A 25,264-nucleotide genomic window follows, 5' to 3' on the forward strand; every position below is an offset into this window, starting at 1 on the left:
TCAGTTCGAGTCTGAAGGCGGGAAAAAGTTGAAGCCCAGCTTGAAGGCAGTCAGGTAGAGGAATTGTCTCTTCCCAGGGGAGGGTCATCATTTTTGTTCTCAGGCCTTCAACAGATTGGATGAGCCTGGCCCACTCACATTGGGGAGGGCAATGTGCTTTACTCAGACCAATTTAAATGTTAATCTCACCCCAGAACACTCACAGAAACTCCCAGAATAATGTTTGACCAAATATCTGGGCACCCAGTAGCCCAGTCAATTTGACACATAAAGTTAACCATCACACCTAGGAACTCTGTTTCCTGAAAGGGCTGAACTAGAGACAAAGGAATTTTTACCTTTTGGGTCTAGTTTTTAAAAATGTCATACAGACTGCAGGTTATTTTTTTTTTGTATTTATTTTTTTGTTTCCCTGAAAGGATTTTAATAGACTATTAAAATGCTAGATAAAATGCTATTAAAATGCTAGATTCACTAACATTACAATTACAAATGTTATTTCAGTGTGTTACTTATCCAGATAACTAATACTAATTTAATAAAAGCATATTCAATTCTAGTTCAGAAGATGACATTATCTAACCTAATTCCAAGAGGCAGCCTATTCAAAGCCTACAAACACCATTGCATTAATCATAGGTTTGCAACTTATTTACTTTATCCCATGTACATCTATCTAATTGATGTTATTTAATGTGTGTCAGAAATCCACACACAGACACTTGTATACACTCATTTAAATCTTGCAGTGAATTTTAAAGTAAAATTCCCCTGTAGAATTTTCCATGTATCTGTATTACTCCTTTATGACCATTTTTTCTTTTCTCCAATTTATTTGAATGTCAATTGAAAACTAACGTCAAGTACTTGGTAAGCATGACTAAGAGTTTTGGCTCTTTTTCCCCTTTATTTTCTAATGTGAAAGACAAGCAGCTGAGAGAAAACAGAACCAAATTTGGTTGGTGCTGATACCAAATTTCAACTATTTATACTCCACAGCTACCAACTAAACTTACTTTTAAGAAAATATTAACAACCTTAGCCACAATCTAAATTTGATTGTATCAGCAAACCTCATAAACTCTGAAATCACAACTAATTATAACAAGAGTTAAATCTAGTTTAGTGGGCATGTGAACATATAAAATAACAAAAATCACAAGATAACCGTTACTTTTTCCAATTCATTTCTGGAAAATGCATTATAAACACATTGCTTTTTCCCACAGGAACCTAAAATTGCAATTGCATTCCTGCTCAGTTACTCACCATCAAATAAGTCAAGATTGTAACTAGCAACATATTATAAAAGCAAAGATAAAATGATAAGCCTACAATAAACTTATTAATCAAATTATTTTATAAGTGCAATAAAATTAGAAAAATGTCTTCTCTGTATTTTTTGAGATTCTGCTCAAAAAATTCTACTCAACTTTAAAATGTTGGTAAGTCATTTAAAATTTAAAACACACACACACACCACACTAGAGTGGTCAAAGGAAACATATATACAACCCTATTGGGTGTCATTTTGTAACTTTCCTTGCAGTTCAACCTTCGACTTGAAAAAACAAACTGATACTGAACAAAGTTAAATAACTTGTCGAACATTACACAGCAAGTCAGAGTAAGAGTTGGGACTAAAATTCAGTCCTTCTAAATTTAGCTAATGTTCCTTCTATGTCAGGAAGGGAACACTTAGAGATACACTTTAAAAAATGGGTAAGACTGTGAGAAGAGAGAGCGTTCTGGGCTGAAGGAACCCCCAGAGCAGGGCCTCACGTATCGTGCAATCAGTGAAACCAGGCGATTTCTGAAATGTGGCAGGAAAATGAACTTGAGCTTATGAATGAGCAGAACCAACCATTCATTTGCTTTCCACAGGCGGTGCCGCAGAAGAGGAGCAAGACAGGTTAAGGGCGATGAATTATGACCGCTGCTCACGACTCCTGCTGCGTGGTCTTTGTAATTCATTTATTCAAATGCATTTGTTTAATAGCTGCTATATTCTACATACTGTGGGGAATATCAATGTAAAGACATGTTTTCTGACATTCAGAAATGGAAAAAACATAAAAAGTAAAGTTAACACACATTTGATATAGATAGAATCAAGATGCTAACTACAACAGCAACAAAACAGTTTACCAGTAATGTTGATCGCCTTCTTAGAATGTAGCTGGGCTTTGGGGACTGATTGGAATGGAGCAGGCAGCTTAAAAACTGTCCCGTGAAGTTTTACTGCTGGCTTGTTTCTGATCAATTTCCTTGTAGCAAGTAGAGACATTTTAAATTATGCTGTTAACCTTACTGTATGCTTGATATTATGTTTGTCGATTTAAAATTTAGACAGTGCAGCATTTAAACACTTAAAGGCATCATTGAGCACTTCAGTCATGGTGGGTGGAAGAGAGTTCCCATCTTACTCTTCTTCTCTTTGTTCTATCATTAGGCCTCTTCTCTACACTCACTTCAACCATGATGGACAGCTTTGAAAGGGAAATATTCAAAGAGGATTTGTTCAAGGGGAGACAGGCAGCCCCCCTAAGTCATATACAAACCGTGGCACAACACAGGACTTTCTTTAGCATAGCTGAGAGGTCTTCCTGCTGCTTTTCTTTCCCTCCCGAGCCTGGAGAAGATTTGTTAGACCTACCTTCTCTGGAAACCATAGACTAGACTAATTAGGTAAAGGTTATGGGAAATGAAGTTCAGGTGTCAATTAGGCAGACTTGAATAAGCAAAGTCTTGATTGTATTGGACAAAAAAGAAAATTGTGTCTGGTACTGTTTCCCAGTTGACAATTAAAATTATTCACATTTTCCACTATATCTTCCAAACACCCTCTATTTTTAACAAGAGGAATTTTTCTTTTTCTATTTTTAACAGGCTTTTCTACTATAATAGACCCTACTTCATAATTACTGAGTTTGTGCTACTATCTATTCATGTATTGGTTTTAGATAAACATAGACATACAGTAATTATCTTTTTTTAGGTAAATGACTAATAGTTCCATTTATGTTTTCTGATATATGAGAAATGTTGATTTTCTCTGATGCAAATCCTAGGTTTGCATGTGAATTGACCACATGCCGTATCCTTTTGTACATACGTAATACTGAAGTGTCCTCATTAGATGATCTTTTCTCTGTCTGGGATTAATATAACATAGTGATTTGAATCCTGGCTCTGCCTCTTGCTAGCTGTGACCTTAGGCCAGTTACTTAACATCCACGTGCCTCAATTTCTCCAATTAAAAATGGGGATGATATGTGCAACTATGACATCCAACTATCTACTGGGGCTTTGGGGAAAAAAATGAGGAGGATTGGCAATAGATGTTAGCTGAGAGCTGGTCTTCCTCAGCAAAAAGAGGAGGATTAGCATGGATGTTAGCTCAGGGCTGATCTTCCTCACAAAAAAAAAAAAAATGGGGATGATAGTAATAACAATTTCTCATAAATTTTTATAGGAATTAAGTGAGTTAACATTATAAAACATCTAAACAGTGCCAGACACATAAGTGCCATATGCATGTTTGTTAAATAAATAAAATACTTTTCCCTATTTTACATGTATATGCAAATACCTTTCTAACTCCAAATTTCTTTTCAACTAATAGACTATTTACCTTCTTTTCCTTCTCTTCTTCTTCCCACTATTCTCATATTAGGCTTTAGAGGAGAATAAAATAAGAAATTACCTGGAAAGATTGGCCTGTGTGTGCCACCTTTTCAAACCTGAAAATACAGATCGTATCAGCATACTTTGGAAGTATGTAACAGAAAATTCAGTTCAATCCCACTAGTTTAAATTGGCTCACAAAGTAACATAGAAAGGCAGGATGGGTTTCAGGGCTGGCTTAACACCATGAGTACAACTCCTTTTCTTTGCAGTTTCCTTGGTTTTGTTCCTTCTAGAGTGATGGGATTTCCTTAGGCTGATTTGCCTCTTGGTGGTAAAATGCCTTTTAGAGGTTCTAGGCTCCATATAATGGAGAAGATGCAAGTATTCTATTTTGCTTCTAAAAGCTAAGAAGCTTCTTATCAGAAACATCCAGAAAACCCTCCTTCATGACTCATTGGTCCTTATTAGGTTACAAGCTAATTCCTGAACCAATTTTTGAGGCTAGGGGACTACCACAAACTAATTGGATTAGCTGAACCAATCTCTAGCATGGGGAATGGGATTACTTTTAGATAAATAAGGCCCAACTCTGGTGCCGGGGTCCATCAAATTTCTTTTAAAAACATTGGTAATTGGGGCCAGCCCTGTGGCTTGGTGGTTAGGTGCGCACACTCTGCTGCTGGCGGCCTGGATTCAGATCCCTGGCGAGCACGGACACACCGCTTGTCAGGCCATGCTGTGGCGGCATCCCATATAAAGAGGAGGAAGATGGGCACAGATGTTAGCTCAGGGCTGGTCTTCCTCAGCAAAAGAGGAGGATTGGCATGGATGTTAGCTCAGGGCCGTCCTTCCTCAGACACACACAAACACAATAAATAAATAAATAAATAAATTTAAAAACATTGGTGATGGTGCGAGGAGTAGATGCCTAAGCAAGAGTGGGATTGTGTTAGAAAAGAGGAAGGAGGAATAGATACCGTGTAGACAACCATGGTGTCTACTACACAGGTTATGTTCTCTAGAGGAGGAGATTAGAAATGCATCAGTGTCAGTAACAGATGTTGAAACGAGGAAACAGTTGTGGCTAGTGCATCTTCAAATTCCATCAAGTGGTCTTTTAACTTATACACATCTTTTTTGGGATTTGGTTATTAAGAACCAGGCATAATCAAGACAACATAATTAACCTTGTCTGTCCATGGTGCTGACTTTGGCATCAGAGCTACACAAATCTAACTGTAGTTTCTGGGTTTATTTTTTCAAAAAATTTAATCACAGTTTTGAGTGTTTTTATGTTAAAATAATTTTAAACTTGTAGAAAATTTGCAAGAATAGTACAATGAACTTTTTTTCTCTGAACCATTTGAAAGCAAGTTACTGACATAATGCCCATTACGCTCCAATACTTAATGTGTAATTGCAAAAGCAAGGACATGCTCCCACCTAAATACCATATAATCATCAAAATCAGGAAATTAACATTGCTACATTACTTCTAGATGGTTGCCTACCCCCTCATGTTTTGGCAGTTGTCCCAATAATATGCTTTATAGCAAAAAGATCCAGTCAAGGACCACATGTTGCATTTAATTGTCATTTCTTTTTAATCTCCTTCAATCTTGAATCTCAGTCATCCTTGACTTTCATGACCTTTACAGGCCAATTATTTGGTAGAATACTCCTCAATTTGGGTAGGTCTGATGTTTCCTTAGATTCAGATTATGTTATGTGGCAGGAATATCACAGAAACACAGAAGCGATGGTGTGTTCTTTTTATTGCATCCTATCAGGTGGTCTATGATTTTAATTTGTTCCATCATTGGTGATATTCAGTTTGAATCTTTGATTGAGGTGGTCTCTATAAGGTTTGTCCATTCAAAAGTTACTTGATTCTCTTTATAATTAATAAGTATTTGGGGAGAGTTTCTATGCAGAGGGTAGATTAGACTTCAGGACTAGCTTAATGCCATAATTATCTTTTTCTTTTTGCAATTTCTCTGGTTCTTTTAATATGTAAATATCTTATTCTTTGTCAAACTTTCACCCATTAATTTTAGTATCCATTGATATATTTTGGCTGAATTAATGGTATTATTATGATAATGGTTGCTAAATATTTGATTTTTCTGATTTAAGCATTCCTTCTATATTTACTAGTTTCCATTATAGTATAAGATTCTCTTCTCCCTATTTATTTATTTATTTTTATTTATATGGATTCACAAACTCCTATTTTATAAAATGGGCTGTAATTTGTTATTATTTATTTTGATGCTCACACTGTTCTTGATTTGGTCAGTGGAAGTTCCTTTATATTGGCTTCTGTGTCAGTTTGACGTGTCCTTTTCATTCACTGAGTACTTTATTACTTTCTGGCTCAAAAAGATGTTCCAGACTCATCTTGTACTTTCCCAACTCCAGCCCCAGAATCAGACATTTCTCTAATGGGTGCTGCTTCTTTTAATGGAGAATGGTTTTAGAAACCAAGATTTGATTGCTAGATGTGCTCATTGTTATTGGGGTATCACTGTTCCTGGGATCTTTCAGTAGTCAGAGTAGAGAAAATATTTAAGTACAAACCAATATTTTGTTTCTCAATTCAGCATACCCCAAATCTAATTTTAGCTTTGTTAGAAGGATAATTCTCTTAATCATGTAGAGGATATTGGAATAACACACAAAATGCTTCCATGAAATGTCCAACTATTATTTTCATTTTTTTTTTTTGTGGTGAGGAAGATTAGTCCTGAGCTAACATCTGTTGCCAATACTCTTCTTTTTGCTGAGGAAGATTGGCCCTGGGCTAACATCTGTGCCCATCTTCCTCTACTTTATATGGGATGCCACCACAACATGGCTTGATAAGCTGTGCATAGGTCCGCCCCTGGGATTCGAACCTGTGAACCCTGGGCTGTTGAAGCGGAGCGTACAAACTTAACCACTACACCACTGGGCCAGCCCCAACTACTATTATTTTCTAATGGCTGCTATAACAAATTACCAGAAACTTGGTGGTTTAAATAACGCAAATGTATTCTCTTACAGTTATGGAATCCAGAAGTACAAATCACTGGGCTAAGTCAAGATGTCGGCAGGGCTGATTCCTTCTGGAGGCTGTGGGGGGAGAATCTGTTTCCCTTTTCTAGAGGCCACCTGTATTCTTTGGCTCGTGGCCCATTCCTCCGTCTTCAAAGCTCATGCCTCTAATCTCTGCTTCCCTCTTCCAGTCTCTGCGTCTGGCTTGCTCTCTTTCTGCTCTGACTCCTCCTGCTTCACTCTTATTAGGACCCTTGTTGGCCTACCCAGATAATCGCCTCATCTCAAAATTCTTAATTTAATCACACCCACAAAGTTCCTTTTACCACGTAGGGTGGCATATTCACAAGTTCCAGGAATTAGGACATGAACGTCTTTGGAACCACTACCACACCAACACTCAGCTAATCAGTTTCAACTTTCTAACTACTTGTGTATAATAAATTTCACTTTTGAATTGCATTAATCAGGACACTTTCATTTGCAAGTGTTATTAAAAAAAACTCAATTTGGCTTAGACAAAAAAAGGGGCTTTATTGGTTCCCCTAAATGAAAGTCGCAGGGCTATGTTCCATAGACCCTGTTGTATCCAAGGGGTCAAAGATGTTGACAGGAATTTTTCTCTCCATCTTGCAGCTCTGCTTTCTTTTGTGTTTATTCTCAGCCCGGCTCTCATCTTCTGTGGGCAGGATGGCCTCTAGTAGCTCCTGGATTTATTCTTCCATTTTGGAACCCCAGGACATAGACAGATTTTTCCCCCTATAGTGTCAATAAAATCTAGTTAGTGAGTTTCATTGATCCAATTTTAATGGGACTCTGTAAATCAAAATGTTACCTGCTCTTACTGAAACTGCAACCATTTCGTATATTTTTAGTTTATTTACCACTTGATATATTATTAGCTTATTTGTTTATTTAAGGTTTGTCTCAACTTCTCCTCTTTTGCTCTATCCCCCTCCTTCTTTTTTCCTTCCCTTCTTTTTCAATATTCTCCTAATTTCAAAAAGAATCAGACAGTATACCTGTATAATTTTTGTTGTTTTTTAAGTTTCTCTTTTAACATTTTTTACTTGTTTTTGGAGATAAAAATAATTTAGCAATAAAATATGATTGTAAGGTTTATTGCAGTTGATAATTTAATTATTTAATGACTTATTAATTAACTAATTTGTTAATTATTAAATTTAATAAATTAGTTTTTGTTAAAATTATTTTTATAAAAATGCATTTAAGTAAATTGTTTAAAAAGTCCATTTCTTATCGTGTGTTAGTGAACCCTGAGGTAAGAAAAAAATGCATGGTTGCTAAAGATATTTAGAAATAAAAATATATGAAAAATATGTTTATATTAAAGAGGTTAAAAGCATCATATGCTGTTAGCAGTTTCTGTGGTGTTGATTTCTTTGGTTTTTGTGTTGCTGTTTTCTTTTGTTTCTATAATTGAAATATTTATGATGTGTAAATAGATTTGGGCCACCTGCTGATTTGAATAAATTAGATATAGTATCTTTACTTCTAGCTCTTTTTCAGGATTTTCTAGTATCAAATATCCTATTTTTTAAAAAAATAATTTTATTTATTTATTCCCCCCCCAAAGCCCCAGTAGATAGTTGTATGTCACAGCTGCACATCCTTCTAGTTGCTGTATGTGGGACGCGGCCTCAGCATGGCCGGAGAAGCGGTGCGTCGGTGTGCGCCCAGGATCCGAACCCGGCCAGCAGCGGAGTGTGTGCACTTAACTGCTAAGCCACGGGGCTGGCCCCTCAAATATCCTATTTATTTTCAGGAATAAGCACATGTCAAATTCAAACAAACCCAAGCTTATGTGAGTAATAAAACACACATTTTTAAAACTCAACTTTTCATAAAGTAAGCTTTCTTAACCTCTTCTAATATTCTTTTTTTTTTTAATTTCAAAATCTGTATTGAACTTTTAATTTAATTTAACCACACCTTTTAAGTGTTTTAATGCTTCTTTAATCAGAATCTTTACTCCTTTGAGGGAGAGGGAAAGAGAAATGGACACATAGATGGAGCTTAATCAATACCTTTAGACTGATTGATATGCATATTATAAAGCTGAAGTCTGTTACTTAACAATGCCTCTTTAATTGAAGATCCATAACAAGAACTTGCCTTTTTCCTATTGTGGATATCCAATTGTTATTTGACAGACTGTGACTGTCATACTTGATGCATTGTAGTCTACAGATGCTATTATATTTTGCCTAATAAAAATAACACTTTTCTTTTGGTTTAGTGTAGAATCATTATATTGAAATAGTGGGACACAGAGGGAGTGTGCAATCACGAGGCAGCTTAATTTTCATCTCCCATTATTCTATACTACTTTTTCTGTGGGGCCAATTCTCCTCTTGCTCCATGGATAAACTTAAAGCTGGTTTCATAACTTTTCAGGTTACTTTTTGGTCCTGCGGACAATCTCAGGTCATTCAAATATTTATTTGCATGAAATAGAATTTTTAAGTTCATTGAAGTTAAAGATTCTCCCCTTCTTTAGATTGGCCACCAGCTGTGGAAAGAGGGGCCTAGTTAGCGTCTTTATTTCTCCACAGAGTGCTTCTCCTCCTTCCCCACTCTTGAGGTTGCCTCTCACTCTTTTTCTAGAGTTGAAAGAGGTGTGGGGAAGGCAGATATATTTATGGACACTACTTGTCTGGCACTGATTTGTGTTGGTTTCCTCTGGCCATGGCAGATGTGTAAAGTCAACTTTTACTGGCAAAAGTGTTCTGTGTGCCCTTTGGAGAGCACTGCACCTTCCCTCCTCCATCATTGGAGATACTGCACCTACCTTTCCCTGATGCTGAGGAATACATTTTCTGGCTGACTGTGTATAGCTCCTCCTTTAATTCTTACGAATTTAGAGGGTTTACTCCCTGCTGGATTATCTCATGTAGGAAAGCAATCTTCTTGAGCAGGACAACACCCAGGCCAATTGTCTCTTGTGTCAGGTACACATCGACTACAATGGAACAATCTCTCTTGATTCAGTCTTCAGAGAGATAGGCCAGCCATGGTCAGCCACCAGGCCAGGCAGATTTATCAGGCGTGAGTCTGATATCAGGCAGGTGTGATCTCCAAATTCCAGAGCAAATATCTCAAGCTTTCTGACTACGCCATCAATGCCCCTCTCCACAGGCTTCAGGGTGGTGTTAGTGCATGCATAGTGGGCCACAGCAACCTCCTTCCTCCTCCTAATCTCTTCTAATCTTTGCCTTCCCTTTTCTCTTCAATCTCATTTTTTTTTTTGGCTGGAGGTGACAGATTGGCTAAGGGGTCTGTGTGACCCCACATGATCCTGGGATGGGGGAGCAAAACAGTTTCTCAGGTGCCTTATTTGCATATCCAAATCCTGCTTAGGATTTGATCCTGCTTTAACCTCCCTTTGGAATGTAGGACTGGTGCCATCTATTCTCCAAATCTGAGTTATCGAGTGCTATTTAAATCCTGTCACATTCAAAGAATCACTTACTAGTTACGAACATGATCCACTGCATTTTCCTGTTCAGGGGCCAGTTATTTGACAGCTGAAATGTGATGTGGGAAAATCTAAGTTATGATCGGGTTTTTTCTGCCTATTTGACTACTGAGTATTAAATTTTGTTTGTTTGTTTGTTTTGTTTTGTTTTGCTGAGGAAGATCAGCCCTGAGCTAACATCTGTTGCCAAGCCTCCTATTTTTGCTGAGGAAGATTGGCCCTGAGCTAACATCTGTGCCCATCTTCTTCCCTTTTATATGTGGGATGCCGCCACAGCCTGGCTTGGTAAGTGGTGAGTAGGTCCGCACTCGGGATCTGAACCCATGAACCCCGGGGCTGCTGAAGCGGAATGCGGGAACTTAACTCACCACCAGGCTGGCCCCCTGACTATTAAATTTTTGTTGCTCCAGTTCCTTCATTCATAATATTCCTACTTATCTCCTGGTGAGATTACAAGAATTATAGTAGTGTAAAGTGCCTGGAACTAATGTGGGGGAATCTAGTAGTTATCTGACATACATCCCATCATTTTTCTGCCAGGCAGCTATTATACAAGTGCTAACAAGTGATAATAATCTGTATCTTGTCAATGGAGAAATTGAGGCTAAAATGAATACTATTTTGGAATAACAGTGTATTAAACTTGGAATTTGGTTCCTAGAGCACTTACTTTCCAAAGTAGCTACAAAAGATCTGTAGGAGAAGAGAAAGAATAGCTTCATCCTCGAGTAAATATTTTTTACATCAAGTAGTCTGCTCGAATTTTAAGGCATTTGCAAAATAAGTGCTTGATCAAGTTCATTCTGCTCAACAATTAGCCTTATTGGTACTGTGGTTTCATTCATCAACAGTTTGTAAATAACAACAAAAACAGCTTGTTTAAAAAATCTTAAAATGCACAATTGTTAGCAATATTTATTAATGGACTACTAGGAAGCTGCAAAGAAAAATTGTCATTTTAACCATTACTTGAGTGAAAGGGGCAAATAGAATTATCGATGTACACTTGACTCCAAGATCAAGATAATCGCTTTTAAAAAAAAATATCTAGGTTAATATGTTGTGAAATTTGTACATTATTATTTCTAGAATTTGTCATTTTGTATCAAACATTTACATCTGTATACCTTTTAAGTGAGCCATTGTAACTGTAGAAATTTTTCCTTAAAAAAATAGTCAGATAAGTATGATGTGTGTGTGTGAGTTATTGCATTATTTTTTTAGTATAAAAAACCAGAAGGCTAAATGTCCATGGCTAGAGATTGAATAATAACCAGAATTTATGATATGATAAATATATATAATACAATATTATACAACCACTAAAAAGTGATGTATATCTTTATTTATTCACACTTAAATTGCTTCTCAATATATTGTTAATTGGGGAAATGTCTACAATGGATGTGGATAATATTATTCCATTATTGTAAAAAATAATATGAATATTTTTATACATACCTAGAAAATTCTGGAAGCATATGCACTTAAATTTTTGTAGTGGTTGCTTCTGAGTGGTGGAGTTCATCTACATATATATTTCTTTAATTGGGACTGAGCATTATGCTAGGAACTGGGGATACAGTGTAGAAAAAGAGGAAATTGTTGCTCTCAGAGTTTATATTCTAGATACTAAACCGAATAAAAGTAAACTAATTAAAATTATTACAGACTGAGGCAGAGAGTATTTTATACAGGCAATAGCTGTATCTTATAAATTTTGATATGTTCTATTTTAATTATTTCACAATATTTTGTTATTTCTCTTTTGATGTATTCAGAACTGTGAGATATTGAGAACTGTGCTATTTAGTTTCCAAGTATTTGGGGATTTCCAGATATCTTTCTGTTATTGAATTCAAATTGAATTTCACTGTGGTCATAGAATATACTTTCTATAACTTGATTCACAGCTTTTTAAAATGATAAGTAGTAGATGGGAATTAATCCTATTGATTCAGCCTATTTTCTTCTTAAAACCTTCCCTAACTCTTCTGGCCTTCTTGCCAGCTTGCTTTCTTCTCTTAAATCATCAACAAATGTTTATTCTTTTCCCAGTGTTCATTCACCCAAGTAAATGGCTATATGTCCCTTTGGGGAAAGGCCTGGGAAAATCATCACCAGTATATAATGCAGGGTCTTCTTCCTAGGGGCCTGGCCATCTTTTCAGCCAATGGGTTCCAATTCTGATCCTGAAAATCAGCTCAGGTCTGGAAAATGAGCAAAAGATTGTAAATTTTTATTGGAGCAATCACCTTCAATGTGATGTGCTGTTCCTCCATTCTTGCTCCCCTCTCCCTAACATTAGAGACGTTAACAACACCTTGGTTGGCTGGCTGTCTATTTTGCTTTTTGGTTCACCATTCTCTATTTCCCCCCCACCCCAATGCCCCAGTAGATAGTTTGTATGTCATAGCTGCACATCCTTCTAGTTGCTGCATGTGGGACGTGGCCTCAGCATGGCTGGAGAAGAGGTGCGTCGGTGCGCGCTCGGATCCGAACCCGGGCCACCAGCAGCAGAGCGTGCGCACTTAACCGCTAAGCCACGGGGCTGGCCCTCAACCATTCTCTATTAACTGTCTCAACTCCTTGCAGGTCCAGTGGCCTTGGCTACCCCTCTGACCTTGCTGGTCCTCGTAGTAATTGTAGCCTTGTGGGTCCAGCAGTTGAGCATCACACCACCTGATCTCAATTACTTCAGGATCCCATCATCTCCTCAGATAAAACTAGCCCAGTTCCGTGAAGGTCTTTCCTGCCACCATACCTGGTCTGCGAGGAGAGCTGCCACTGAACTTTTCAGTGGTGCGGGCGCCCCTCTCACCAGCACATTCCTGATGGCCTTGGTGAACAGTGTGGACTCTGGGCCCTCCCATGGAACATAATCCTCTGGTAGTTCTTCTGCCCTCACATATTATTCCACTTCTCCCAGTGTCTCTATTCCTTTCTCTATTTTCTGCTAGGACAAATCAGGCATTTCCGCTTTGTTGACAGTGGCTGTCATTTTTTCCAGCCCTCTAAGAGTCATCCCAGCAGTGAATTGGCCTGGAGCCATTGCTAAGGTGCTAAATCCTGTGTCCCAAGAAAATGCCCCCATATCACTGAATTATTGCTTTTCCAGTCTTATAGTCTTCCTTCACTTGATCAAATACCTTCAAAACCCTGTGCTAGGAGTTCTCCCTTAGCTCCTGCTGGCAAATGCTGACTAATTCTTGCAACTCTTTAGGTATATCATCTCTTTCCTCTCTTATCTGATCCATTATGTATCCCATCCGGTTCTGCTGGGTTTTACCTCTGGTAGTTATCAGCCTGGTAGATCAAATAGGAAGTTCCTGAGAGGAGCACATAATGCTTTGTGAGGGAGAGGCCTCTGCAGCATGTTCTAGCAAGGCAGAAGTGATAGCTCTTATTAGGGAAGTGTGGACCACTTGTGTAAATCTGTAGGTCTCAGGGGTTGCAGAGTCAACATCCTCAGGGGCATCCATTCGGGATGTTTAAGGGCCTTAGGTTTTCCTACCAGGAAGCTGACTTTTACATAACACACCTGCCTTGGCTGAGCATTCCTACATCTCTGGGACTCTAAGACTAACAATTAAGTCTTTAGCTTACCGCTCAGCTATGTCTGTCTGCCCTTCTTCTATTTGAGATAAGGACATCCTGTGGGTTATTAGAGAGGACATAGTGCTTTCACATTTAACCCTTAACGGCTTGTTAACATCCCTTAGTCTCTCATTATCCTTCTGCAGTGTGTCAAAACAACTTGGCAATGACTAGGATCATTTTTCAAATGCCTATCATTGCACATGGCATAGCATTCTCCTCCACCGGGACATTTCCCCAGGTTTCTACAGTTGAAATTTTAACATTTGTGCTGCCACCTTGTGTCAAGGACAATCCGTGCCCACTCTACTAACCAGATGACATCCTATTCAACTGCCAGGTAGCAGGGTAACCAACCCAAATTTTGATCTTACTGCCTTTATCTTGGTTTACTCTTGGTACAGCTGAGCTTAGTTTGAGTCATCCAGGAAACAGACACCGAGATAGGGTTAAATGTAGAAGAAATTCATTAATTAGGGAAATGCCTGGCCTCCAGCATGGCCTCAATAAAACTGTGATGGTTTCAGAGCGCTGCTGGGGCCCTGAGTGAACTGACGCAGTTACACTGCCTGCAGGCAGAGATCTGAGAGGCCCATTCTCATGGCCATCGCGTATGCCAAATGCTAGAAGAAATAAGTTCTGGACATATTTTTATTTTGAAAGCTATACAAGTGATACTAATATATATGTCTAACTTAGATACAATGGTGAATAATGAAATGAAGAAGGTTCAAAGGTAGAAAAAAGTTAATCTTGGGTGACATCGATATTTTAGGGATGGTAAATTAGGAGTCACATGGAAAAAAAGAAGTGGCCAGAAAAGTCAGATCAAAACCAGAATAAAGTGGCCTCCAGCTATTTCTCTTCATCTCCATCACCCCCGGCCTATTTTCAACCATCATCGTCTTTACTTGAACTATTACAGTAGCCTCCTACGTGGCCTGTCCACACTATCCAACCTACCAATGTTTTCTCCTGACTGTAGCCAGGGTGGTCTTTAGTGAACTATTTATATCACGTCCTTCCTCAGTTTTCATCCTTTCTGCTTAGGGTAAAATCTAAAGTCTTAAAAATGGTCTGCATTACCTAGTTTCTACCTACCTTTCCAGCTCACCTTCTGCTATGCTCACCCCTGCTATCTATATTCCAATCACAATAGCTATCCTTTAATTCTTTGATTCACTTCCCTTGTGCCCTGGAGTCTTTATATATGTTGTTGTTTTTGTCTTGAAAGCTTTCTTTTCCTTTTCCATTCCATCCTCCTCCAACACAAAAGCCAAGGAAGGAAAGAGTATCAATAAGACGACAGCAATCAATTTTTTGTCAAAACCAGCTCAAAAGTCCAGTCATTCAAAACTGAGAAATTCCCATTGGGATTATTGATAAAAATGTCACTGGTTAAGTGGGCAATAATTATTTCAATGGCATAGAAGAAGTAGAAGGCACAGGGGAGTGGGCTGAAGGATAAATAAGAGGTCAGAAAGTGGAGACAATTATTATAGACTGTCTTTGAGAAGGTTAACTGAGAAGAGATAGAATGGTGTCTATCTAAGTAGGACATAGGGTCAAGAAAAGTTTGGTTTATTCGTTTGGTATTTGAGAGACTTGGGATAGTCACATATATATATCAGAGGAAAAAATCCAGTAGAAATGGAGATATGAAGAGAAATAAGAATAGGGTATCATTGATTAAGTACAATTCCTGGGAAGTAGGATTGGATAGGATCTAAAATAAAGATGAAGGATTTGCCTTGGGAGAAAGGCACCTACCCTTTCTGTTACCAAATTTGCGAAGAATCAGCCCAGACTTGGATTTTTTTCATGTCTTCTCCCTCTTCTCCCTCTTAACAGGAATCCTGGCATCTGTCTAAGAGCAAAAGGTTTGGTTCAACATACAGGTGGCACAACTTTGGGAAAGTCACTTAATACTCTGAGGCATGATTTTCTCATTTCTCATTACTCTACACATGTTTTAGGGTAATTTTGATGACCACGTGAGTGGTCTTTTGATGTAAAAACTCTTTTGAGAGCTATATAAATAAAGGGCAATATTATGACCATTGTCACTTCAGATGAGGGGGAAACTCTTATTTGCATTTCCTAGATAATTGATTTCCTAGATAATTGATTACTTTTGCCACCTCTCTTGATGAAGGTCTTTCTTCATTCTTAATGGGAGAAACATAGTTAAGAGAGAATAGTTTATAGGTCTCTAGAAAAAAACTACAAATTTGTAATCTGTGTGTGGTACAGAGCAGTTGGGCAAAATTGGCCTTTATATATCCAATTTTCTCACTAATAACAATTGATAGTGGGAAAAGACAAGTTTACAGATTTTTTAAATAGACTGTATTTTTTGGAGCAAGAGTTCACAGTAAAAGTGATGAGAAGGTGTAGAGATTTTCCATGTATTCCTTGTCCTGACATATGCATAGCCTCTTCCATTATCAACATCCTCTACCAGAGTGGTGCATTTGTTACAATTGATGAACCTATATCAACACATCATTATCACGCAAAGTCCATAGTTTACATTAGGGTTCACTCTTGGTGTTGTACATGCTGTGGGTTTTGGCAAATGTATAATGACATGCATCCACCATTGTAGTATCACACTGAATAGTTTCACTCCTGTAAAAATCCTCTGTGCTCAGGTTTATGCATTTTATATATAACTTGCTGGCACAGTTGTATCCTTCCTAGCTTCATAAGATCTCTGCCAAAGACGTTCTTGAAAACATTCAAGATTTACACTGAACATAGCTTCTTTTGGAGGGCTGCACACCAGTTTTTGCAGGGCCAGCCCCAGCATACAACAAACCCTGAGTCTTGCAGATGGGAGAGGAAAACCCTTCACCGCCTCATCTCATTGGAATTGTCTCCTCATTTTAAATTTTTGTTTCTGAGTTCCATACTTGCCTAGCACTCCCTCTATTGACAGAATTCATGAATTTCACATTTTCCCTGGGTTTGATTTTTTTCAATGGCCTTGTCCTGTGATTCCTTCTACTTGTCCTAGGGATGTAATGTTTACCCAGCATCTTCATACCAAAAGAGAACTTATAATATGAATTAATACAGTGGTTTTCAGAGTTTTAAAAACAATGTAACTCTTTATTCAAACAAAATGTCAACACATAAAACTGACAAAATCATGAGATAGCTCTGTAAAAGAAGACGTACGGGAGAGGTAGAGACTCACCCACGCACCTCGTCTTCCAGGAAGTTTATAAGATCCTGTTCCAGAGGCTGCAGGATTCCATGGACGATGAAAATTTCTGCACTAGCTTATACTAACATGGTTATTTCATCACATGAATTAATGTATAGTGCTCCTAATTGAGAAATTAACATTTGTCTTATAAAGGGTCTCTTGGAAAGAATACAATGAAACTAATTAGAGAACATTTTAGACAGTGGTAAAAATATTTTAAGGCTGGTGGGCTATACCATTTAGCTTTTTTCAGTGTTTGTAAGATTGCTCTATCCCTTCAAAGAATTTGAGGACCTCCTTTTCTTGTTTAATTTTAAAATCAGATGGAGAAAGGAGATACTATTTCTTACTTCGATATCATAAGCCCTTCGTCTCCCAATAGTTTTTCTCTGATTGTGATTCTCTGCTTTGGTGTAGTAGACAGAGAATTAGATTTAGAGCTTGGAGACATGAGTTTAAGTCTTGGTTCTTCTATATGGTCCACAACTTCTGTCTAAGCTTCAGGGTTTTTTCTAAGTTGGGGAAGATTATGACTACATCCCCTGCTCCCCCAAAATGGGAAAGTCATATCTACAAATGCATGACTTTAGTGAGAGTGACTTAGAACAATGTACAAATAGGACAAGAAGTCTGATTTTCACTGTTAATCACAGAACAACGTTCATGCAAACATACACATACTCACACACATGCACAAATGCACGCACACATATGCATACGCCATCTTTCCAACACATTTTTACCACTGCCTATTCAGAGTGACCAGAGAGGGGTAACTTCAGATTTGATGCATCTCAAGAAGCACAATTTTTAAGGCTCTTTTATATGTGGAAAGAAAACTAGATTAGACATATCTACTTGGCTCATATCATGTTGACCAATTGATATCCAGGGAAGTTAATACCTGGATAGGTGGGTATTAGGATGGGATTCCTTTAATTAATATACACCCACCAGTCCATTCAGTAAAACCTACTTAGTGCAGCTGGTAGACAGAAAGGCCAGCAAGTGAGGCAGTTTCTCATATTTGACTCCTGTTTGTTTTGAAGTGACAACTTGAATGGCCAGCTGATATTCTACAGGGCCACTTTCATCCTGTAGCTTGTTGTGTATCCATTTTAATCAGTAGAGTCTTCAGGAAACGTGTGGAAATCATCTCAGTGGCACCTGCACTTTGCCTCATTCTCCTTCCGCACTGAAACTTCAGCCTGTTTTTACTGGCAGTGGAATACACTTGTTAATCTCTGCAAATGAAACAATTACATGTTTCAGGTTTGTTCTTCAACATCTTTACACTTTTCTTTTTTACATCTTTTTAAACAATAGCTATTACTAAAGTTACAATTATATTTTGATACATAATGCTTTGCACATCTCACATGATTATTGAGAAGATGGGGTGAAATATGGTCTGAGGAAGTGCTGTTGACCTAAGTAATCAGAGGGTGTGGAATTGGCAGCACGAGTGGGCAAAATATAGAATGATGGGTCAGAACTGAAAAGAAAATGACAGGGGGTTCATAGATGAGAAATGAGGTCTAGAAAAATTGAGATTCAGGAAGGCAAAGCACATCATGGAAATATAATATGTTGAAAAGAATGTGAATCTTTATAGACAGATAGGCCTTGTTTTGACTTTCTCTTCTGCCACTTATTATCTGTATGACCTTGGGCAATTAACATCCCTTGGTCTTAGGCTCTTTGACCAATATGGTGAAATGGGGATATCTATCTCAGAGTACTACTGTAAAAAATAAATGAGATAATACTTTATAAATATGTGCTTGTAAGTGAGTAGACACTCAATAAACACTAGTGTGGTAGCCAGCCTCTGAGATGGCACCCAATGACCCCACCTCCTGGTATTCACACCCTGGTGCAGTTCCTTCCTACACTGTGCCTGTGTTGGTCTGTGTGACAATCAAATACAGCAGAAGCGTCACTTCTGAGATTAAGTGATAAAAAGATTGCAGTTTCCATTTGAGGTTCTCTGTCTCTCTTGGTATTACTTGCCATGGGGGAAGCCATGTTGTGTGCAGTCCCAGAGAGGCCTAGGTGGCGAGGAACTGAAGCTTCCTGCCGATAGCTCTCTGCTTGAGCTTGGAAGCAGATCCTCCTGACCCAGTCAAGCCTCGGATAACTGCAGCCCCACCTGACACTCCGACTGCAGCCTGATGGAGAGACGATGAGCCAGAACCACTGAGCTAAGCTGCTGCCCACCCAAACTGTGAGATAATAAATACTTCTCTTTTAAGTCACTAAGTTTGGGTTAATTTGTTAAGCAGCAATCAATAACTAATACATCTAGCTATTATTTTGTTAGGATTTTTTTTTTTTTGGTGAGGAAGACTAGCTCTGAGCTAACATCTGTTGCCAATCCTCCTCTTTTTTTTTTTTTTTTGCTGAGGAAGATTGGCCTTGGGCCAACATCTGTGCCCATCTTCCTCTACTTTATATGTGGGACGCCTGCCACAGCATGGCTTGATAAGCGGTGCACAGGTCCACACCTGGGATCCGAATCTGTGAACCCCAGGCTGCTGAAGCAGTGCGCACGAACTTAACTACTACGCCCCTGGGCTGGCCCCATCTAGCTATTATTTTGAAGATCTGGGAAGTGAGGTTTAAAATGTAAACTAAGTTGGGGCTAGTGTGGGAGTGAGAATTTTAAGTGGATTCGGGAGTGAGAAGGAAATTTAAGCCCTGGTGTCCTAAGCCAGTTTGCAGTTTGTCATCTAGTGGAGGACTCTGAGGCAGGCCTTCCCAACAGCTATGCTGTGATTGGGTGTGGATATTTGGAGATATTGATTCTTCTCAGTCCTTGGGTGGTTTGGTGAGGTCTGGGGATGCTGGGTTCTTGGGGCCGGTCACCTCTGGTCTTGAGAAGGTTTCTTTCTTTATGCCTGGGTGCCATGCAGTATTATCATTTTCTATATGTGCCATCACATGAAAACAGTCAGACAGCACTGTCACTTACAAAGCTAGCCTCTTTGCTTTGAGTACAGAGATACGAGACAGACAATTTTATATAAAATGTGAATTGTGAAGGTTGGTCTAAGTCAGAAATTTTAAATCTGGGGTCCTGTGGTCCCCTAAGATCTAGAAATGGGATTCAGAGATTCCATAAGCAACACAAAATTTTATGCATAATTGTGTGTGTCTGTTGCTGTGCCATCATGTGTGTTGATGCATTTTTCAGAGGACAAGTTTTATTCCTTTTAGCAGATTTTCAAAGAAGTCTGTAAACCAAAAGAGATTAAAGAGCACCAGATTACATGTTCGCCAAGGCCCTTTCCAGCTCTTAAATTTCTAGAATTCTAGATCTAATAGAATTGGGCTGTGGGAGATCTCTATCTGATTCAAGGTTATGCAGGGCACCTATAATTCTAGGATGGACCCTTTGGGACCAATTTTTGGACTTGTTATGTTTTCTCATAATGTGAGATTAAGAGCATGAGCTGTGGATCCATACTGCATGGATTTGAACCTTCACTGAGTGACCTTGGGGAAGTGGCTCAATCTCTCTGTGCCTCAGTTTCCTTAATTATACTAGCAGTTTTATCCTATGCAGGATAGCTGTGATGATTACGTGAGTTATCCCATGTCAAGTGCTTAGGACTGTGCCTGCCTAGCACATACTTGGTGCTCAATAACGTTTGTCATGATTACTATTATTGCTCCTGCCCCTGAATCCAAACTTCCTCCTAGCAGCTTGAATGCTTGGAACCAAGCTCAGATTAGGTCTTCCTGTATCCACAGCAGAACTGGGTTCTTGTGGCCCAGAGCTGCAACTCTGCTGTCCATGTCCCTTCTCTTGCTTGAGGAGATATGTCCCTAGCAGATGAGTGTCTCTGGGAGTTATCTGTTCATCTCGCCCTGACTTGGCAAGGACAGGTAGAGGCTGTTGTTCATCTCTATGGGTCTCAGATGTCTTCCTTGTAAAATGAAAGGGCTGAACTATACGACTTCTAAGGTCTCTTTCAGTCGTAATAATACATGAATTTATGAATAATAGAAAGAATGCACAAGTAAGTGACATTAGGGTGAAGTGGAGTGAAGGGTTACCAGTCCAATTGCTTTTTCAAGCTTTAAAAAATTGCTCTGAACATTTAGATAAAAACTTGTCTTCCAAGGGTGTCTAGATATATATTACGTATGAAACAAGTCTAGTTTCTGGAAAAATGAGAAATTTCTTAATTATGTTATTAAAATTTTATTCTAATTTGATACTAAATTCCATGTTCTGTGTCATGAGGATGTATCTATATCTATATATACACACTTCATCTAAATATATCTGTATGCAGCCACTATGTCAAATAAAAATGAAGTCATTATTCATGAACAAATTTAATTTGCTTTAAAACATTAATAATATTAAAATTAATATTTTCATCCAATAGTCTTACTTTTAATGTTTTTCTTTTTAAAAAGTAAAGCAACTGTTGTGGAAATGAAAGACTCAAATTGCTGAAAGTGCGGTAGAACCAATAATTAAAGTTTTAGGAAGGCAATTAAAGGATTCTAAGTAAAAAGGAATACTTCAGATTAAAGAGAGAGTTTCACCTTTCCTCTTGTCAGTATTATGGTTTAAAAAAAATAATGCCTTAAAACTGCCAGCAGAGGTCCTCAGTCCCATAGTTTATCAATTGTATTTACTGAACAATCTCTCTCCTCGTGGTATATAACAAACTGATTTCAAGGACTCATTTGTTTACTTCAAATAACTAATCATAATGAATGGTCTACAGGTTTAAACTATTAATGCAAAAGAATACATTTATATTAAAAATGCAATTAATATGTACAACAGTGCATAATGTGTTGGAAAACATACAGACATAAAAGAACTAGAGAATAAAAGTGCAAGTTACATGTTTTTAAATTGATGGTTTTTAAAAAAATTCAGCAGATAAAGGTGCAGAATGGTGAGGAAAAGAGTCAACTATTATGTGTGGGTATAATTTTTTTTTAATCTTTTCAGTTTTGTTCTTTTCTTGGTTTGAATTATTCTACTTCTGGGAGAAAAATAAAAGGATTCATATAGGATCTCCTCTAGGTAAAAATTCTGAATATTCTATATTTTTTTCATTAAAGATGAATTTTAAAGAGGAAATAAAACAATCAGATATAGAAATAAGTAGTGGGAGGTTATTCTATCTGAAATAATTAGATAAGGCTTTTTGAGTTGCCAGTCTTCCTCAACTCTGTTTCTTTTTTGGCTTTACACTGAGATATCCCTGTAAATTCTTTCAAAAAGAAGCAGTTAATAAGGTGACTGCCAGAGAAACTTGGGTATGCGTCTTGATAGAGCTTATTAGCTCCCTGGTGTTGCATTAGGGGTTAGTTGACAATATATGTGCAAAATATCAAAACTTTACATTTGATCATAAGAAGACAATTAAATTTCAAGGCAATGGCCAAGGCTCAGTCTCTCTGGGCCTCAGTTTCCTAATCTAATCTTCCTAATCAACTTCCTAATGCCTGGGGTGTGGTTGTGGTTATGGAGGGCCTGTTTCAGGGAGTGGAGGCAGAAGGGTGTAACTAAATGATCTGACATAGACATAAATGCTAGGCAGATTAAGTAGGTATTATCTCATGGCCAAGAAGTAATATAATGGAAGTTAGATAAAGAAAAAGGAAAGATTCTAAAGAATGAAATTATGATAATCTCAAAGTAAAAGAAAAGAGAAAGACATTTCTGAGTCTTTTCATTCTTTTTAATTCTTCTTGAGTTTGCTTACGTTTTCTTTTTTTCTGATATTCTCTGCTCCCTACCTTTTTTTGTGGCCCCTGGCTGCCTTGAGAATTAGAGTCTTTTGAAATCAAACTAGAGACAAGCTAATGGAATATGGGAGACATTCTTAGCCTTTCTCAAGAGTTGATCTAGAAGACTCTATCTATGAAAACTAAACAGCCTTTTAATATTTTTTTTTAAGGCTTCTGCAGAGAAGGGGTGGGTGGCACTTAATTAAATTCATGGTAGCTTCTAGAGCAAGTAAACATCTTTGGAGAAGGACTTGTTTATCTTCCTTCCTTCTATACCTTAACCAGCAAGAATGAACTGAGTGAGAAAGAATAACCAAAAGGAATGCTATTGTCATTTTTAATTTGTTTGTTGAGTGTGACTGTCCACTTTCTTTCTAAAAAGCAGGCTCTCAGATATTCTCAGTGCTACACAGAATGATTTGAGTAACTAATTTTCACGTGCATGATAATAAAATAGGCATAGACATGCATAGAGGTTTTCAGAGCTAGTTATCAAAGGCTTTGGTATACATAAAGATGTTTGGGGTATATGTAGTGTTTTATTAATTCAAATGTTGCATGTACATAGCACAGCATCTTTCCGGTGCATTAAAAATGCTGTTCAAGTGTATACATTTTATTAATCTCTGTCTTTTCCTTTCTCATAAAATTCTTTAAGTGCTACTCTTTGTTTGAGGCATTCCATTATACCCAATATTTCTACGAACCACCTCTGAATAGTAATAACTATCTCTAAAATATTTGTTGACCAAGTAAAATTATTATATAACATATTGCGAAGAGTTATAAAGAAACTCATAAACATATCTGTTTTATATACAAATTAGATCTTAAGAGCATATCCAACCATATTATAGAACCCTTAAAATAACATTTTGTTAGACTCAAGCTTTTATGTATTGTTTTGCAATTATACTCATATGCATTCTTAAATTCTCTCCATATAGAAAATGAATCTGTAAATTTCATGATTCACATTGGTAAATTATACTTCAATTCTTGGCTGTTATCCTAGTCTGCTTTGGTGTTTTTCTGTGACTTGATGAAGTTGAGGGGGTTGGATTTTATTTTCTCATTTCTCTATCTCTAAGCAACAGCAAATATCTTAAACTATGGATTAAAAAAATTTGATCCCCTTCTTGCTAACTAAACTCAAATAATATAAATCAGACTACCCGTTTATAGGGTAGGGCATTCATTGTTCAAGAGGCATGAATGTTCTTTCTTCTGTATTTCTTAATTAGTGGGGCTTCTAATCTAGTGTGGTGTTTACTAGTCTTTAAGGGAAAAGAAAAGGCAGGAGAGCTGACCATTGTCCCTAAGGGACTGGCATTGGAAATGCACTAAACATTGCCCAGAGCGTGATGAGAGCAACTTATGTTTCCTTCCTTACACATGTAAATGTTACAAGACACATCCGGATTGCAGTATAATGGAAATTCTGAAATTAGTTTTAAGAAGTGAGTTTGGAAGTATTATTTTCTTTTAGTGCTTGAAAATGTAATCTAGAATACCCAAGGAGTACAACCATTCATTTCCACATATTTCAGAGCCATTTTGTACTCATTTACTCCTGTTTAGTTCCTAGGTGGTGAGTTACTCACAGTCTCTTAATCTTTCTCATTTCGTTAGTTTTCAGTTTTGCTCATCAAATATCTTCAATGATGACTGCTTCTTTTCCATAGAGAAATGCTGATGTGCTCAGGCTGTTACAGAGAAGAGTGGAAGGGGGAAAGAAATGGAGAGAAAGCTAATGGACAATTTCTCCCCCAAGGCCACCTAACTGGCAAAAGGATGGATTGGTTCCTAAGTCCCCACATTGGGGTTAGACTTTGGCATTCTAAAAGAAAGTGATAGTGGTGGTGCTGGAAAAATTTGATCTTCTGGTTATATTAAAAATAGAAATAAATTTTAAAATGAAGTTTGAATTTTTAATTTTCACATTAATATTTGTTGCCAGTTCCCTTACATTAGATGGGCAAGAAGAATTATTCTGAAACCAAACCAAGCCAAACAGAAACCAAGAAAACTTATGTTTTATGATTGTGCTAAGAACCTTTACACTGAGATAGAGACAAATATCCTGGGCCAGTATCTAGCCCTGATTATTATTATTATTATTTTAAATCATATTTTTATGTCATTCTATCAGTAACTCAACACAGGTATGTGTGTGAATAAGGAGATTGTATTGTTCTTTTGATAAAGGGACAATTTGTAAATCTTCTCCTGCTCCTAAAATCATTTACTCCTTTTGGGTATTTATTATTTCTACTTTCTGAAAAAACATATGAATGCTAATCTCTTTCCAATGTTGTACTAACTTTGCCAGGATGGAAAAAGGGTTAAATCAAAGAAAGGTTAAATTTAACATTTGTTAAATAAGCATCAGATTAGATATGGTGGCACAGGGGATGAGCTGACTGGTAGGTATCCCATTGCTTCTGCTTTTATTCAGGTCTTGTTCCTAATGTATGGCCAATAGTGGCAGTAAGACTGAATCTCCTTTTCAGCATTTTCTG

The 25,264-nt window shown here is 37.6% G+C and overlaps 1 long non-coding RNA gene across 2 annotated transcripts in view; it reads right to left on the bottom strand.

Moving 5' to 3' along the window:
* Positions 1-3,728: 3,728 nt before the first annotated feature.
* LOC131403153 (uncharacterized) overlaps positions 3,729-25,264 on the bottom strand; it is a 32,834-nt gene continuing 11,298 nt past the window's right edge. Inside the window, exons 3-4 of one of the 2 annotated variants that reach the window (XR_009219240.1) lie at positions 15,533-15,625; positions 3,729-3,743 (exon numbers count right to left, since the gene is read on the bottom strand). This is a non-coding gene — a long non-coding RNA (uncharacterized LOC131403153). Of the gene's footprint in view, positions 3,744-15,466; positions 15,626-25,264 lie in introns of those variants that run through there. The other variant, XR_009219239.1, reaches the window with a different exon arrangement.

Source organism: Diceros bicornis, unplaced genomic scaffold (genome assembly GCF_020826845.1).
Source record: "Diceros bicornis minor isolate mBicDic1 unplaced genomic scaffold, mDicBic1.mat.cur scaffold_55_ctg1, whole genome shotgun sequence".
Classification (NCBI taxonomy): Eukaryota; Metazoa; Chordata; class Mammalia; order Perissodactyla; family Rhinocerotidae; genus Diceros; species Diceros bicornis.